This window comes from Moschus berezovskii, chromosome 9 (genome assembly GCF_049115385.1).
Source record: "Moschus berezovskii isolate FMDL1 chromosome 9, NW_MosBer_1.0, whole genome shotgun sequence".
Taxonomy (NCBI): Eukaryota; Metazoa; Chordata; class Mammalia; order Artiodactyla; family Moschidae; genus Moschus; species Moschus berezovskii.
In genome coordinates, this window is record NC_142468.1 from 59,976,439 (window position 1) to 59,993,350 (window position 16,912).

The 16,912-nt window shown below is 36.8% G+C and overlaps 1 protein-coding gene across 1 annotated transcript in view; it reads right to left on the reverse strand.

The window, feature by feature from the left end:
• The window catches only part of FRMD6 (FERM domain containing 6), a 279,964-nt gene that overhangs the window by 98,172 nt on the left and 164,880 nt on the right, over positions 1-16,912 (reverse strand). The window contains exon 3 of the mRNA XM_055437443.2: positions 13,300-13,374. The gene's annotated coding sequence lies outside the window, so the exon portion shown is untranslated. The remainder of the gene's footprint in view (positions 1-13,299; positions 13,375-16,912) is intronic.

The window sequence follows — 16,912 nt, forward strand, 5'->3', positions numbered from 1 at the left end:
ATGCTACTGGTATCTAGTGGATAAAGGCTAGAAATGCTGCTAAACATTCTACAGTGCAGGGCACCTCATGAAAAAGAATTATTGCCCCCAGTTGAGTACTGCCGATCTAAAGGGTGGCCTTGACTGGAGCATTTAGGTGCTCCGTGAGTTGGGCTGAGGGGAGGCTACCATCCAAGGATGCTAGCTGATCCTGCTGAAGGTCTGTTGAAAAGAACTGCTAGAGATGAGGGATCATTGGGCTCAGTTTCTCCATTTACTCTTCTAACGTTACCTGGATCTCTTTCTCAGCCCCAAGACTTAATACACATTTTATGTTGTCCTGTATCACTTCTTTAAGTATACAGTGACTTTGAAGAGGAAAAGAAAATAGGATAAACTTTCATCTGTTGAAAGCATTGTTTGTATTAGCATAATTTCTATCTCTGGCAATAACATTTCTAAGGTGGTAGAACACATCCTCTTTGTCAGCAGAGGTATGGCAAGATTTATTTTAATTTATATTAAATGACAGTGATGTCAGAAACGAAAAAAGTTGGAGGGGCTTCCCAGGTGACTCAGTGGTAAAGAATCTGCTTGCCAATGTAGGAGACACAGGTTCAATCATTGGTCCAGGAAGATCTCACATGCCACGGAGCAACCAAGTCCATGTGCCACAACTATTAAGCTTGTGCTCTAGAACCTGGGAACTTTAACTGTTGAGCCTACTCACTGCAACTCCTGAAGCCTGCGTGCCCCAGAGTCCGTGGTCTACAACAAGAGAAGCCCGCTCATCGCAACTAGAGAGTAGCCCCAGCTTGAAGCAATTGGAGAAAGCCCTCATGCCGCAATGAAGACCCGGCACAGCCAAAAATAAATGAATAAATAAACATTTTTTAAAAGTTGGAAATACTAAAGCTTTTCACTTCAGTGAAGAATCAACTTACTGAAATAAAATTAGTCTTAAGGAAAAATTACATTAATAAAGTATAATTTTATAATCTAACCAGACCTGACTAGTTATTAGCTCATACAGTATATAATTGTAATTATTCAATATATTTCAATATATTCAATAGCAAATATTCAATAATTTGCTAAATTTTATTTTAAAGTAGTGTGGTAGAAATGTATTTAATAGATTAAACACTGAAAATGTATGTTTTGAACAAATAACTATTGCCAAATACTATACAGAAATAAACTTTGAAGGGATTATTAGGGCTATTTTTTGCATAAGGCGTGTTGAGCACGTACTCTAACCACTTCCTTATCTCTCTACTTCCTTCTATTATTCTTTATATCACTATCACTAGCATTTATAATAATATATGTATGAATTCTAATACATTCAAATTCTCATGAAAGCAAAACCCAAGAAGAATAGCTATAAAAAGACATACTTAAGCACCTTTCACAAATATTGCCTGATTTCCACTTAGACTTATTAGCTGATTTCTTTGAGATAATAGTTTCCAAACCTATAAATGGATCAGAAACATTTAAGAACTAGTGAAAAAGTTGGGAATCTCAAAAAAAAAAAAAAAAAGCAGCAAACTCACCAAATTATTCTGACACCCATTTGTGACCACTTGCGTAGGTGTTCTGTTAAAACTGATGCTACAGTAAGATTTAAATGGAGAGGCCAGATTAAAGATACTTTTGAAATGTTTCATTTTAAAGCCCCCAAATACTTTAGGTACTGTTACTTCACCATCTTCTTCCAATGAATAAAATGTGTATTATGAGGGGGAGGTAATGTGTTGATGTGTTAGTAATTTTTTTTCATAATAAGGACATTGATATCAGTGTATCCAATTCAAATTCAGGAAGGGTTGCCTATTTTTAATTTTTTGTGATGTGAATGGAGTAACTAAAACTGTGATAGTTAATTTGGTCAATAAGAAACTGTTGACCTTAAACAAACAGACTGCCAGTTATTTCTCCAACAAAAATGGGTTTACTCAGGACCAGCAAAGAATTGCAATCTGGGGTCTGCAACCATGGAAAGCACTTGAAAGTCCCACACAGCTGGAAGAAGATATCTCTTTTATAAAGCGTAAAAAGGAAAGTTGGGAGGATTATTGTAAATGGAGTCCATTGGAAGAATTGAGAATTCAAAGTATAGTGGCTTTTGATTGGCTGAGTCTCTCATTGGCTGAGCTCTTCTCAGGCAAGAAGAGGAAGTCGTCCTTCTTCTTTTTGGGCTGTTTTCCTTGTAGCACATTGTAGCCCAACTCTATTTTAATTGAGGTTTCTGTTTATTAATTTTTACAAAGTCATTCCACGAAAGATAAAGCAATGGAGCCCACTAGTCTTATGGAATAAAGTGAATAATGCATCCCCATTATTGAATAATAATATTCATAATAATATTGAATCCCCAGAAACTTCCACGTGAATCTAATAGTGTATAAATGAATCACAGTCTTACTTAACATTTCCATAAGTATGCTGCAGGGTAACTCTGAGAAACAGAATATAGATTGAATAGAATATATAAGCATCCCAGTTTTTACTTCTTCCTATTTCATACCTTTGTTCTGTTAGTGCTGCCTAATAAATATCTATAAATTTCATCCCCACTGAACTGACCCACTCAGGGCTTTGGAAGGTGATACCTCATAGATAAGTACAAGGTTGCATGGATAGATACTTCTTTGTCTATGAATGACAAGTGACTTCAAAAGAGTGGTTTCTGGGAATGGAATGCATTTAAAATAGTAATGACAGTTGATTGTTTATTGATTACTTACTGTGTTGTAGGTACTGTGTCAGGTCTTTTGTTTGTCATCCTATTTAATCATAACAGTTACCCTATGAGATAGGTAACATCATAATTCCTTTTTTATAAATAAGGAAACCAGGGTATAGATAACATACCCCAATTTAAATATACCCTTAGTATTAGAATTTCTATATAATGGTTTTTCCAGTGGTCATGTATGGATGTGAGAGTTGGACTGTGAAGAAAGCTGATCGCCGAAGAATTGATGCTTTTGAACTGTGGTGCTGGAGAAGACTCTTGAGAGTCCCTTGGACTGCAAGGAGATCCAACCAGTCCATTCTAAAGGAGATCAATCCTGGGTGTTCATTGGAAGGACTGATGCTAAAGCTGAAATTCCAATACTTTGGCCACCTCATGGGACGAGTTGACTCACTGGAAAGACTCTGATGCTGGGAAGGATTGGGGGCGGGAGGAGAAGGGGACAACAGAGAATGAGATGGCTGGATGGCATCACCGACTTGATGGACATGAGTTTGAGTGAACTCTGGGAGTTGGTGATGGACAGGGAGGCCTGGCGTGCTGTGATTCATGGGGTTGCAAAGAGTTGGACACGACTGAGTGACTGAACTGAACTGAACTGAACTGAAATAATGTTTTAAAGCAAAATGGAAAAAGTGACATGAAAATAATGGAAACACCTACATTTAAGAAAAATTTAAAAACCTGACATTGCAGTGTTCACTTTCTTAGTAAAGTATTTAATTTTCAAAGAGCAAAGTAGTTATCAGTAAACATTGAGAAGTATCCACGATATGTGCTCACTCAAACAGATGGAAACCCAGATTTGAGAGAAGAAAGGCTGGGGACAAAATTCACAGTCCTGTTTCCAATGGATAGATCTGTTTTTAAAGAATTATAAAGAATTATATGAATTTATAAAGAATTACATGTCATTTAACAAGAAGGTGTCAATAGGGCAGTGGTTGATAGCATCCCTTCCACCCTAACAGCTTAAGTCTGCCTGGGTTTTAAATTAATAAACTGAACAAAGAATGACAAAGCTCTCAGGTAAGATGCTTCTTACTACACATTCTATCAGCAGCTTAGCTTTTCCTTTTCAAGTTTCCAGTTACTTCATCTGAGCCATCAACACAGCATAAAGGAGAGAGCTGGACAGTTCAGGGTCCGTGTGGGGAACTGATGGCTGTCCTGAAATCACCTTTGCCTTTAGTCCCTCTGGTTTTGTTTATCATTGCTAGAGCTGAGCACTAAAATGCAGCATGTGACAGGAGTCTACTGTCAGCTGTGGCTAGCAGAGTGACTGACTGTCAGCCCTCTAGGAGGAATGCAAAAAATGCAGAACCACCCACAGCTGGAGGCTCCCCATCTGAATGGGGTGGTAGGGACTGAATTACTGTTCCCACTGATGTTGCAGATGAGGATAAGGCACCATGCTATCCTATCTCACTCCAAACCCATGGAAAGAATTTGGCCAACGTTCCATTTCTTAAATCAAAGATTTCTCTGTTACTCATGGCAACTTGGAGAACTAAAAATCCTTGAGTTTCAGGAAAATCCAGGCATTAAAACTTTTTTAAGAGATTTGGGGAGAGATAAGTTAAATTGGAATGATTTTTTAAAAATGGTTTTAGATGGATTTATGGATTACTTTCATGAAGATATAAAGATATCAACTCATCTTGTGAATTTAATCTTTATTCTCAGTTTTTGAGATTTCCCCATTATCTGTAATTCCTATTTCAAACTAAAATCCTTTTAGCTTTGTGACTTATGCTAATTAACAAGGAAAAAAACACAAAACCAAACACGTTTTCCTTGTTCTGCATTCCCTCAAAACTTGTTTTTAGGTACAGGGCACTGCAAGTTTGTGTGGTTGGGCACAATACTGCTGCTAATTGTACTGTTCTGGCTGATTACATGCCTTTTGCTTGATGTCAGAGTTTTCCCCCAGCAACTATTTCCAGCCAGTGGTATCACTCTTATGTATTGCTTCTAAAAAAGAAAACAAAAGGAAAAATGTGTTTCTAAAATAAAGGAATGACACATATATTTAACATCATTCATCTACATTTACTCTAAAACATCAGTTATCGAGTAAAACCAGTTTTTAAAGGATTTTGATTTAATGGCTATTAATTCAAATGTTTATTCGTTCCCTTTAATAGGAGACATATTAATAAGAATTTCCTGTCAGTTATTTTAAAGAAAAACATTTATTTTTAAATGTAAAATACAATCACTGTTTACTTAAAATGTTTGTGAACGTGGGGTAATAGTTCAAAATGAACCTGGCCATTTCTTCCCTGTGGTTGCCTCCTCTTTTTGTTCCCAGCGCTCTTGGGGAATGGGGTCTCTCCTCTTCCCCCACAGGTCATCCCTCTCATTATGCCGAATCAGTACAGAGAGACAACCACTCCGGGACCCACAGGACATGAGCACTGTGCCTTATAATAATGAGAGATCTTCCAGAGGTCACATTCCACATCTGACCTTCTCCCTTTAGATTTTATCTTCAAATTGGCCCTTATGCATAATAAGTGGCGTTTGAAAAGCATTTTGCAGCATTTAAACCACAGATATTATCTCATGGGCCTCATAAAAACAGGACACGGGCTTCCTGAACCATTGTTTTCAATCCAAGCTGGCATCTCACATGGCCACTTCTGCAGAGCTGCTCAGAATGGGTCAAGAGCACACAACCGGACAGTAAGCTTTAGGCAAATTTGATGACTAAGGCGACTTATTTGGTTGTAGAGAGGACCAGAACTCTAGAGTCGGAGAGACCAGGAGCAGTCAGGTGATGATCCTTGCCTGCCTTCCTCACTTATTCTGCAGATGTGACAAAAATAGGTCAGAGTGAAGGGGTACGTGCTTAGTCACTTCAGTTGTATCTGACTCTCTGCATCCCCATGGACCGTGAAGAATACAGCAGTGGGTTGCTATTTCCTTCTCCAAAGTGAAGGGGTATGGACATACCAAATGAACACTTCCACTGTGTTCTTTAAAATAAGAAAGTTGTTTCCTAGATATAGGATATTTGGAAAAGACCAGTTGTAGTTGTTTTTTTTTGAGTGATTGCTAGGTCAGGTGTGCTCTGAAGTGCTTTTCAAGTTTCGTTTTTCGTTTAATTTTTATGCCTCCTACAAAGCCTTAAGGAGATAGCTTTTTTTTTTTCTTTTTGTAATCACTTTAAAAAGATGAGGTAACTGAATCATGGAGAAGTCCCTTTGCTAAGATCTTTTCTTCCCAGGTTTGAGATGTGATTGACATATAACATTGTGAAAATTCAGGGTGTAGAGGGTGATGATTTGGTAGACATATATATTGTGAAATGACTACCACAATAAGACTAGTTAGCACACTTGATCTGTGTCCAAGTTCTAAAGCTACAATTCAGTCCCAAACAATCTGATTACAGAAAATATTTCTTAACAACTAAATGTATTGATTTATGATAAATTTTACTTAAATATTAAAGGAAATGAGAGATTTTTAAGTGTTTTCTAAATATACTTGCTTCAAAATTGAAAAACCAAGAGCCTTTACATATATGCCAATAATTTTGTTTGCCAATAGCCGGGCTCATGTAATTCAGAATGGCTCTGGGTCCACACAATGGGCCATGCCAGACTGCCTACTCAGTACTAGAAAAGACCTGAAGCTTCATACCAAGCACTGCTCAGGAGTCTCTGGGAGAAGAAGATTTGGAAAACAGAATTTTAGAGCTGGAAGGAAACTTATAGATGGTTTAATTTCACCTTCTCATTGTATAAAGTGAGAGTACTGAAGCTCAGAGAGATTACATGACTTTACCAGGTTATACACTGATAACCAGTAGCAGAGTCAGGATTCGAGCCCAGGCTTTCTGTCTGCATTCTTTCAGTTACAATAAGCAGCCTCCAAATCCTCATAGGAGAGAATTCTCCATTTCCTTTTCCAGTGTTTTAGGAAATATCAAAAGCTAATATCCATGTATTTAAATAAATGTATCTAAATTTATTTTTGCCTCAATTATATACATTGGTAAATGAAAATGTGTTTGGATTTCCCAAGAGTACTTCAGTTTCATGAGTTTTACATTTCCTACGAAGGGGCCAGGCTCAGCAATTTAATTTTCATGGGCTTAGAGCTCTGATTAAAGCCTTTATCTTGACAAATAATTGGTTTTGAGAATAGGGGCTAGAGATAATTTGGAGACATGACGAGCACTCATTCATTTACTCAGACAGACTTGTACTGCATGCCTATTTGTTTTAGGCACTGTTCCAGATACAGGTCAAACAAATATAACATATGTGACATACTTCTTCCCCTTTAGGAATCATTTCCCCCCTTTCTTTCCTATTAGCAAAGGATCTGATATAATTTTGTTGCACTTAAATTAGATGATGCTTCCCAAGGTGTATTAAAGGTACCACTTCTGGTATGCTACATAATTTTAAATCGTAACAGACAAGCATTTAAAAAGGCAGCTATGAGGCCATCTCAGTGTATTTTAGAAAAATGAAAACAGCTCACAAACCTATATTTAATGAATGTGATGTCTTAGAACATGGCTAATTATGTTGGTGATCCATTTTCTGCAGACCATATGTACCACAGCATGATACTCAGGCCTGTTCTGTAAGCCTTCTGCCAGAATATTTATAAAGTTATGACAATATGGGTTTTTGAGAGTATAGATGGTATGGGTTAATAGCATGGATTCTGCAGGTAATGAATTTCTGTGTTCTTCACTGTGTTCTTTTAACAGATATATTAAAACATCAACTCTGAAGGTTGACAGTCATTTAGTATGTGAAGTATAATATATAACTTTATTATGCTAATCACTCAGAGTGGCCATTCTCTTTAAAGAACTAATTTTTAGGTACCCATGTTAGAAATTGATTACAGTTATTATATTGTTTGCTTTAAAATGTTGTACTTGCACAATATAATATTCCTTTTTATTATAATTTTATATTTACCTTCTAATTATGACAAGTCATTATTCATTTTTTTAATTTTAATTCAAAGATGTGCAACTGTGTATTACAGAGAATAGTCCTTAACAGCTAAATGTACAGACTTGTGAAAAAATTTACTTAAAATTTTAAAGGAAATGAGAGCATTTTAAATTGCTTTCTAAATATACTTCTTGTAAAATTGAAAAACCAAAAGCCTTTGCTTATATGCCAATGATTTTGTTTGCCAGTACCTGGGCTCATGTAATTCAAAATGGCTCTGGGTCCGCACACTGGACCATGCCAGACTTTACCTACTCAGTACTGGAAAAAACCTGAAGCTTCATACCAAGCACTGCTCCGGAGCACTGCAATAGGCCTTCTCCTGTGTTAAAATCACCTAACATACCAACCTTGCTGCCAAGTACTGGGCTGTGAAGTACAGGGCAATGTGCAAAGGTTATCACAGTCCAGAGGAAGCTAGCATCTCAGCTAGCTGATACTACACATGATTTTTTAAAAAGAGAGTGAGAGAGAGGAGGAGGGAAACAATAGCAGACTTTTAGGCCCAGTCTCTAAAGAGTTTGATTTTAGTAGATTGGACTGACAAATCTGCATTAAGAAGAAAGAAAAATATATTTATCATAAAAAATTCAAACTAACAAAAAATATAAAAGCTCTCTATATTCCATTACTTAGATTGAACAGTTATTAATATTTTGCCATATTTGCTTCTTCTGTTTTTTTTAATTTTTATTTTTTGGCCATGCCTTATGGCTTGTAGGATCTTCATTCCTGACTAGGGATTGAAACTGCACCCTTGGCAGTGAAACTATGGAGTCTTAACCACTGGACTGCCAGGGAATTCCCTGGGTTATTTTAAAGTAAATTCTAAACATCATGATATTCCACACTAAACTGCTAAGCATATGTCCTTAGAGCACCAGATACCATTATCATGCTTAACATGATAATTATAATCTCTTAGCCTTCAAACTTTCCACTCATCCCCCAAATATTTTCTTATATTTGGTTTGTTAGAATCCAGATCCAAACAAGTCCCATGCACTGAATGTAGTTATCATTAGTTTTTGTTTGTTTGGTTTTTAGTTTTGCTTTTTAATGAAGAATTTCCTTTTCACAAGAAACCACCATTAACCAGTGCCTCAATCAGGCTGGCTCTCGGCTTTCAGAAAATAATTCGGATTTAGAAAGGATCATAGATACCATTCCTCTTTCAGTATCTTCCTATGCTGTATATGTTTACCAATCTGGGTCCTTCCTGGAGATATTAGGCAGAAGGTAGGTGAAAGGAAGAGTGGTCTGGATATGTGAACTTTGGATAAGACAAGGAAATATACCCCTGAAGCAATAGCAAATTTTCCATGTCATCTTTACCCCAAATGTTTTACATCTTGTTCCTGTGATTAAATGTTTGTCTTCTCAAGCAGCTCAGAAAATCCCCATATGGTATCCCCCTTTTGAAGGCTGATAATGCACGTTTAATACATTAGTCTTTTTAGTGCTGCACAAATTCCACTCAGTGTTTCCCAAATGTCTTTGATTATAGAGTTGGATTTTCCCACCACCCCAGATCACCTATTAATATGTTTTGGAACCTAGTTTGGGAAGTGGCATTGATCTGTGCTACTATTATCAGTGTTTTTATTGGGTACATCAATAAACATTTGTCCTGGCAAAGCACCTTGCAACCGCTTTTGCTAGTTTTTCCTCTCACTCTGAGATCCTCTGGCATACACTGGTATTTTTATTACCATTCAAAGATAAGAGCTATTAAGCACATATTGATAATATGAGCTAAGTAACAAGTTGCTGTCAGTCAGGTTTTAATTTAAAGCCCTAAAATTTGAAGACTTTAATTGGCAAAAATCTAAATAATCCCCAAATACTAGAGCTGTATTGGCTGTTAGATAAAAGGTAATTTCACAGAATATTGCTCATATTCTCGTCTCTCATCCTCCCTCTACATATCCCCAACCTAAGCATGATCAACCCCTAACCTGATGCTCTAAGGAACAGAAGGACTAAAGGAGGCAGTGCCATTTCCCTTGAAACTAGGCATCCTAAAGGTGAGTTACCACTTTTCCTTTCACAATGACCATATAAACGTTTATGGAAAAAGATGGAGTATGAGACACATACATCAACTATTCCTAAAGACAGAGATTAAGGAGGCCTCTCTGTAGAATCTGTAAATGTGATTCTTTGAGACAGCTCTTCCAAGTAATCTCTTCTAAATGCTCCACCCATTTCTCCACTGCTCTGACCACCACCATGCAGGGATGCCAGGTGGTGGTGGGTGGTGATGACATCAGCAAAGATTCTGCTTATCCCAGGGAAGCAGAACTGTTACTCAAAAAAATGTACTAGTTTAATTCTGGAGCCTCTCGGTTTCTCACCCTGGGTGGTAAAAATGTCTCTGGATTTTCTCTGCACTGTCTGGGCAAGTGCTCAGAATGAACACTCTTTTCTTAGCTGGGAGAAAATAAAATAAGCAGGAATACCATACCTCCCCATCCTTCCTAAAGCTTCGAGTTTGATTCTTAGTCCCCAGGGTTTGAACTCTGTATATGTCATAGGCATCAAAGCATGGAAATAACAGAACCCCTGCACCACAAACAAATTGTTGGTTGTATAATTTAGACCATTATAAATCTTGTTACATTCTCTCAGTAGTTAACATTTACATTTACTTTTTGCTCCCTGTTCCTTAAAATTTTCCTTTCCTGTTTATTTCTTGTCAGTTGGTGTAGTGAAATAAAATCAGCTCAGAACTAATGACCTGGGCTTAAAACCTAACTTCATTTACTGTGCAACCTTATGCAATTGACTTAACCTCTCTGTGCTTTCACTTCTTGACCATGAAACGGTGATTTATAAAATTATATCAAAGATTATGAGAATTTCATGATGTGAAAAATATGAAAAGTCTTATCTCATATTCAGTACATGGGCAATTGACAAATGTTGGGTTCTCTACTTTCTTCTCTTTGCTTCTGCTTGCATTATTTATCACCTAATTCCATCATTATGGGAAGAAAATCAATAAATGACTTTCCTGAATTTTTTTGATTGTTTGCTTTGAAATAATACCGTGGGGTATGAGAGGCTCAGCCTAAAGGGATCTGTTTCAATTTTCTGGAGCAGAGGAGGAATTGTATAGGAGAAGAAGCTGGTCTCTTGGGCAGGTGGAGAAGATAATCAGCGCCGAGCCTCTACCTTTGCTCACATCAAGGGCTAGGGGTGTGTTTGTGTGTGTATGCCCCCCCTCAACACACTTATTCTAATTGTTTGACTAAAACAAAAAATAGCAAATAAGCATTCCATTTCTTCTTAAATGGACACCAAAGAACTTGTTTCAAGTTGATAAGTGATGTCTGGTCATTTTAGGATGCTTACGATCCTACTGAATGGGTATAACTTAAAAGACAGACAATAGTAAGTGTTGCCAAGGATGTGGAGAAACTGGAACCGTCTTTCACTGCTAGTGGAAATGCAAAATTTATTTTTTGCTTTGAAAAATCATTTGGCAGTTTCTTAAGAAGTTAAACCTACCATCTCAATCAGCAATTTTGCTGTTAGGAGTCTACCCAAGAGAAATGAAAACATATATTTACACAAAGACATATATGTAAATGTCCACAGCAGCATTATTTGTAGTAGCAAAAGACTGGAAACAATTCAAATGTCTATTAGGTGTGCTTGGACAATAGAATACTCTTTAGCAAAAAAAACAACAACAAAAAACTACTACTGATGCATGATAAAAACAAGGATGAAACTCAAAGACATTATGCTAAATGGAAGATGCAAAAGACATATCTGATGACTTCATGTATATGTCTAGAAAAGGCAAATCTATAGAGACAGAAGGCACATTGGTGACCACCTGGTGTTAGGGGTAGGAATGAGGAATAACTGAAAACAAGCATAAGAGATCTTTTGGGGAGTTGGAAATGTTCTCAAGCTGAATTGTGGTAATGATTATACAACCCTATGACTTTATTTTAAACAGTCATTAAATTGTACATTTAAAATAGATTTTATGATATGTCAGTTAAACTTCAATAAAGCTGTTTAAAAATAAGCAGCTAATTGTTATATGCAATTCATGAGGTGATCTCCTTATCAAAAGTAGCATTCAGCGGTTGTGGAGAATATGATAATCAGGGTGTTCTCCTGGAATAGGCATGCATCTGTCTTTCAGCTCAAATATTCATTATGCTCTGACTCTAATGGTAAACAACTCCAATGCTCCAACTTTCCAGCTGGGTAAGGCATGGAGCTATGAGGGGACAAGGTAAGCAGGACTGGGTGATGTCAGTCACAGAAGAGAGGACACAGAGGGAGGAGGAGCAGACTGGAGCTACTTCTGCTCACTGACATCAGAAACAGAGGTGGCAGCACACATCTGCATGGAGTGATCTTTTTCAAACCAATATGCTCATCTAGCCACTTCCTGTCTTGGCCAGCACTCTCACTTTGAGCCACCTTCTCCCAATCCTGCTGTTTCTCATTTCCAGCTTCCTCTGGGCTATGCTTCTCCATCTATTTGTCCCTCAGTCACCTGTGCACCAGCGTGTCCTATCTGCCTAGACTTTCTGAAGTGTCTTAACACCTGTAGGTAACAGTTCAAACCAAGGAAAACTATATCTTTCAATCATCACTTTTCAGTTACTTATAAAGGTTCTTTCTAGGTCTCATTCACAAACATATACCTAAGAAGCTAAGATCATTAATTTGAAATTAGATTATTGAAAATGAATGTGGGTGAGAATCTCAAAGAACAGTCAAGTTTGACTAGTTCAGGGCTTGATAATTTAATAATTCTCCCTTTTACTTCATCTAGTCCTAGTATTTCGCAGGGAAATTATCATGAGAGAGGGAGTGATGTTATGCAGATGAATGTGACACATAATCACATAATCTTTATGGTTGTAATTCTACAAGCATATAAAAAATAACCAGAAAATGTGTGAATTTCACACAGAAAATTGAGGTAATTTGGCATATAGTGCTCACTGAAAGTGGAAGCCTATTTAAATCTACTTAAAACTGAAAATGCCTTCCCAAATCTATCTGCCAATTGAATACTTTGGATTTTGAATTATATGGGTTTTTTCTATAGGAAGTGTAGAGTACTGTATAAATAATAGCTAATAATTATTGAGTTATTGTGATATTCCAGGCACCTTATTTAATCTTCATAATGACCCTATGAGATAGGAACAATAACCACCCCAATTTTACAAACAACAAAATATAAGATATAAAGAGGTTTTTTCCTCAAAGTGACCATTGATAAGTAATAAACCAAGGATTCAAGTTCAGGTCTTTCCAACTCCAAGCCACTGTCCTCAGTCACTATGCCACGCATCTAAATAGACCTCATGATAATATCTCATAAAAATGTCACCCTCACTTTTACAAATGGAGGAGCTACAAGGGGACAAGGGCATATGACTCACCCAAAAATAGGCATCAAGTCAGTTCTTCATAGATTTCTGTCTTTGAGGCTTGTGGGCCTCCTCTTCAGTGCTTTATAAATTGTTCATCAGGTTATAAGACTCCCTTGAACAGGATTCTCTTCTTTTAGAGGGTACTCACCTGACTTTCAGTTATAGGTTCTCCAGACAGCCAGAACGTTTCAGGCTCTTCATTTGCTGGAAATCACTGGAGTGGCTGAAAATAAAAGGATCATTTGTGTTCAGGCTACCAGGTCACTAGAGCTAATTAAGTAGCAACTTCGTTTGGTTTACAGTCAATGCAAAGATTTTGGCATCTGTTCCACTGTGGAAAAGACAGGAGATTATGGATCAAGAACATTCTCATATGGTGATCTATGCACATATTTTAAGTAATTAAAACTATTTATTTGGCTAAAGAGAAATCATTATATACAAAATTCCTTTAAAATATTCCTTTGGTATGTTTTAAAATTGTTTATCTTCTTAATCTGACATCAGGCAAGAGTAGCAGAGAAGCCTGACAAAAATCCTGAGAACAGAGTGAAATGATTTGCAGAGGAATATGCTTTAACACTTTTCATTCTGAAGATGTGAGTGCTGGTATGTTCAATGCAGAAAACCCCAGTTCTGAGCCTGATGTTGATAAGTAGAAAAACATTCACACAGCCCAAAATTTTTCCCATTTTCCCTCCACACTTCTCTAACCATGAGTTCAAATAATATTGCCAAATATTTTTATTTTCCTTTGACGAGAGTAATCTCAAAACTCATCTGTTTGGCAAATGAATACAAAATAAAATCATTTTTTTCCGGGTCTCATTATATAACCAGTAACAGCTTCCATTTATTAACAGCCTGCTATACAGAAGGCACTGTAATTGACATTTCACATTATTTCTAATCTGGACAACTTGGCAAGTTAGGTCTTCTTATTCCTATTTACAGCAGAAAAAAGACAAAACTAAGACCAAGAGAGATTAAAAATTTCTGTCTGACTCAAAATTCATGTGCTTCCCATCATGCTTTCTCACTCTTCATCAAGCTTTGGAGTAAAACTAAGGATAAGATGATTCTGGGGGCTGTTTGAACAACCAATTGTAAGTTGTCTATTTAATGTCTAATGAATAAGAAAGGACAATATTCCAAAGTAAGGCACGGACCTTGCTCTCCAGGCGTTCACAGTTTAGTGACGATAAAAAGAGAAGAGAGTGAAGTTCTAAGAAGAATGATTTAGAGAGTAAGTGCTAGAGGAATTCAGAGAGGAACCCAGTGATGAGCTGATAAGAAGGGGAGTACCCTCCTTAAATGAAGTGAGGCCTCAGTGAATCTGATAGAAGATATAGTTTAGATGAGCAGAGAAGAGAGGGAAGACCATTCCTGGAACAAGGAATGAGCATGCCGAGTCCCAGAACAGCAAGGACACCAGCCTGGTTGGTGTGATGGAATTTGTGCTAGGGAGCAAAAGGATTCTAACACTACAGTGATTTATCCTATGGCAGCGTGTTATAAAACTGAAGAAGTTACATTCTAGTCTGTGTAATGGGAATAGTTATCCAAGGTAAGGCTTCCTGTCATAAGTAGAAATATGTCTATTATTTGCCCCCATTCAGAAAAAAAACAGTAAGAGGAATCCCAGAAGGGTCATGGGACAAATATAGGTTTAGAAGTCAGAATTTCTGGGTTCTGTTTTCATTTTCAGTCATTTCTTCTCTGAAATGCAACAGTAGAAATTACTGAACCTCTTCTGAATCAGTTTCTGCTAAATGGGAAAAATGTGTATCACCACTTCTCCCAACACACAAGCAAATTCATCCCATTCTAAGTATTCAGACTGTTGGAGATAGGAGATTGAATTACTGATTTTAGTAATGAAAGTACCCGTAGACTGCCCTGCTTCACTGCTGCATCCCTATACCTATTTTACAGCTCATACTATGCTGGAGATAGGGTGGGCAGAAACAATGTAGTTTTTAAATTATGGCAATGTTGACATTTTTTAGTGTAACAGGAAGACATAGCATTAACTGTCTTTATAGTCTTCAAGCACAGTTTCTAGATACAATATAATTATTGTCATTACAATTTTCCTGCTACCTGGACAACTTGAAAACTTTCTAATGTGTTTAATTACACAGTTTTTAATTTGTGCAAGAGTAGGGTGAACAATTCTGTAAGTGAGCTTTGACAAAGCAAGTTAGCCTTCCAGACAAATTTTCCCAAGCCCTCTTGGCTCTAATCTGGACTTAAAAAATTCATTTTACTAACTTGTTGAGCATAAAATATTTGGTGCTAATGTTTAGCTATCTCAGTGCTGCAGTTTAGAAGGGCAAGTGAAAAACATCCCTCTGGGCTCTTGGGACTGGATGGAAGAAGCCTTGGACTCTGCTTGCACTCACTGGTAAGCAGTGCCGAGCAGAAACTGTTTTAAAAACACAGAGCTCTTTATCTTTTTGCCATTTATTTTTCTAAATGTCTTATGGACATCTACTAACAACATATGAGATACAAAATTTTAAGTATATTTGTGTAGGATATAAGAATAATATAAATCAATGTAAATAGAAATGTATTATATTTAAGTTATTAATAACATTATCCAAGATGCTCCTATTCTCTTTTTCTCCTGCACTTGATAAAATATTCTCAGAGAAATGTTAATATGTCTCACTATGATTATATATATATTTCTTTTCCCTATATTTCTTCTGATTTTTGCTTTATGCAATTTTGTTTCTTTGTTGTTAGGTGTCTAATGGTTTATGATGTCTATCTTCTTTGTGAACTGTACTTTTTATCATTAAAAATTCATATTTGTTTTATTTAAAAACTAAAAAATTATAAATAAACAAATGAATAAAAATGAATTTTTTGGAAATTTTGAAATTTTTTGAGAAATTAATCTCAAAAAATAAAATAAATTAAAAGAGAGCAATGCGAGAGAGAGAGAGAGAGATACCATCATGGGATAATATACCCATCTACACTCACCCTACAGATCCATCATGCTTTTAGGAGGACAATAATATTAAAAGCCAGAAATGAGAGTCCAATTTACTTGTTTATATATCATTCAGAGTCTGAGATTTTATTTGAATCTGTGAATAGTTTGTCCTTATGGTGTTCCCAATAAGGGCTACATTCTCTAAACTGGGGAATAATCAAAGTAAATTTCAAAGGAAATTCTTTGAATCTATTTCTGGAGCCACTAAACCAGACTTCATGTCTTATTAATGATCTACAATACTTTCTTGCTTTCATTCACTTGTTCATCTATTCAACATTTTTTGACTATTGAATGCTATAGTGAACACAGTCCCATACTCTGTTTCTAGGCCAGTGGAGGAGACAGATAACAAACAGTGCAGAGTCCGGAGATGTGATCAGAAGCTAGGTGCTAATGGTGATGGGTGGAGAGCAGCAGTGCTCAGGAAAACTTCCTGGGAACTATCTTAGCTGGGAAAACTGTGAAGGATAATAAGGAGTGGTCCAAGTGGAGAAGATATGAAAAAGCCTTCTAACTGGAGAAACAGCATGTCCAAAGGCATGAGAAAGCATGCATGATCTTCACAAAAATATGAAAGAGAGCAGAACTGGGAGAGATGTGAGGGATTGCAGAATCATAGCTTTCAGAGTCACCAGCCAGTTTTCACAATCTAAGCAATCTGAGTGTTTGGATGTGTGGCATTCTGGAGCCTGTTTAAAAGGACATTTCCTTGACTGGCAGTCAGGAAACATGCTGGCAGCATGGCTAA